Source organism: Myotis brandtii, unplaced genomic scaffold (assembly GCF_000412655.1).
Source record: "Myotis brandtii unplaced genomic scaffold, ASM41265v1 scaffold687, whole genome shotgun sequence".
Lineage (NCBI taxonomy): Eukaryota > Metazoa > Chordata > Mammalia > Chiroptera > Vespertilionidae > Myotis > Myotis brandtii.
In genome coordinates, this window is record NW_005370687.1 from 558,773 (window position 1) to 561,002 (window position 2,230).

A 2,230-nucleotide genomic window follows, 5' to 3' on the forward strand; every position below is an offset into this window, starting at 1 on the left:
CTACCCCTCCCACCAGCCTCATTGCCCCCAACTGCCCTCCCCTGCCAGCCTGATCACCCCTAACCGCCTCTGCCTTGGCCCCATCACCATGACTTTGTCCGGAAGGATGTCCAGAAGGTCTCCCGGTCTAAATTAGCATATTACCCTTTTATTAGTATAGATGTCCATCGCTGAAACCCAAACGCAGCATCTAGTGACTGACTGAATGGCAGGTACGAAGTGGGGGCTTTATAAATGGAAGCTACTCTTATTACTGTGCATAGGTTGCCCAAACTCACCTTCATGCCTGGAGCAGTCCCAGCTCGTGCCTGCCGAACAGCAGGAACGGGTCGCTGGGTCGGCCTGCTCCTCCCCTTCTATGTAAACAGTCAGCACCAGGACTCAGGGATCATCCTGTGGAGCCCCAGCCCTTGTCAGGGTCACAGAGACCCAGACCAGACTCGCAGGACTGCCTGCCACGGCCGAGGCGTGGGCTGCGACTCCAGCTCTGCCCGAAGTTGCTGTGTGCCCGCAGGTACGGCCCTGCCTCCCTTCTATTTCACACAGTTAACAAGTGCTGACAGAGTGCGCATTACCTGCCCAGATCGCCCCAAGCGCTTTATGTACATGGAACTCATTTAATCCTCCTAAGAACCCTATGAGATGCGTCAATAATGTCCTCTACTTTACACATGGCAGACACGAGGCACAGAGAGGTCAAGTGACGTGCCCAGGGTCACACAGCTGGTAAACAGCAGAGCCAGGACGCGAGCCCAGCTGTCCGTCTGCAGTCAGTGCTGTAACCACTGCGCTCGGCCCCACGGGCAGTGCCGGTGAAGCGCCGGCGTGGCCCTTAGGACACGGAACCTCCTACGGAGGACGCCTCACACTCATCTTCCTCCCGTCCCATTTGGCCTCCCTGACAAGGATCTCCCTTCCCGCCCTTCTCCGCATCTCCCCTGCTTCCGGACGGAAACGGACGATGGTGTGCTGGGCTGGCCGTGGGGGTGGGGAGTCCTGAAGCACAAAAACCCCTCCATGGCCAAGTTCAAGGTACGGACCTGAAGTCACTGAGCACGGAGTTGAGAAGAAAATCCGTTCTCAAGAGCCACAGTGAAGGGGCTTCCGCACACCTGTCAACAGGGGTGAATAAGGGATTACTCAGGTACAAGCCGCCCACGGGTCCTCTGGACCTGGGACTGTGCTCCTCCCGCCTCCCACTCCCTTCCTCTTCCTCACCCCGGGGGAATCTGGCTTGGCCCCTGGAGGGTGCAGCCGCTGTGCAGCTTGGGGCCGTACAGCTGTGACAGGCGCTCCGCTGGGACGCCGCCCAGCTCAGAGCAGCCTTTCCTCCCGACACCCGTCACACCCGTCACACCCGCCCCGCAGCCCCTGGCTGCCTGCAGGGCAGAGTTTCAACTCCTCGGCCTGTGGACAGGGCTTGCCCCATCGGGACCCTGCCTTTCTTGCTCATCAGATCCTCCACGGAGTCTCTGCACAAACAACCTCCATTCTAGCCACCTCACACACTGGCCTCACCCACCCGTCACCACGCCTGAGCTTGAGCTGCCGCCGCCTAGAAGGCCACTCCTCTGCTTGGCCAAGGATGGGAGGACCCTTGGGCCTCCAGACCTGGCTCTGCCAGGCCACTCCTACCCACGTGCCCCCCGCACCCCCCCAACCCCCCACTCCTGCAGGGCTTAGGGCACAGCGGGTCCTTAGACTCGAATTGCCAGTTACCTTTCAAACAAAACTAAACTAAGTTTCTTGAGGGCCTGAGTGGCTCATCTCTCCGTCCCCTGTACCTACTTAGCAATGTATTGCAAAGCCTTAATCAACTCAACCTGCTTCTGCTGAGCACTTGAGACATTGAGGATGCGTGGACGAACGTCACCGTCCCTGTCCCCAAGAGGCTCATACCTTGAGGGAGGGGAGCAAAAAGCAACCAGCACACCATCCCCTGCAGGTGGGAGGGCAAATGGGAGCAGGGTTTCAGAACCGTTAGTTATTGAAACCGTGAAAATGAGCATCTCTTTTATCCTGGTAATTCCAGGGCCACAAGTTAGTCCACGCAACACAGACAAGGGCATGTGCTTACCACTGTATCATCGCCGATAAGGAGGCGTTTCCAGCGTCACAGGAAAAAGGTAAAGGAGCCCGGCCGGCGTGGCTCAGTGGTTGAGCATTGACCTATGAACCAGGAGGTCAGGGTTCGAATCCCGGTCAGGGCACATGCCCGGGTTGCGGGCTC

The 2,230-nt window shown here is 58.4% G+C and overlaps 1 long non-coding RNA gene across 1 annotated transcript in view; it reads right to left on the reverse strand.

The window, feature by feature from the left end:
* LOC106723983 overlaps nt 1–563 on the reverse strand; it is a 2,492-nt gene extending 1,929 nt beyond the window's left edge. The window contains exon 1 of the long non-coding RNA XR_001359736.1: nt 279–563. This is a non-coding gene — a long non-coding RNA (uncharacterized LOC106723983). The remainder of the gene's footprint in view (nt 1–278) is intronic.
* Nucleotides 564–2,230: the final 1,667 nt, after the last annotated feature.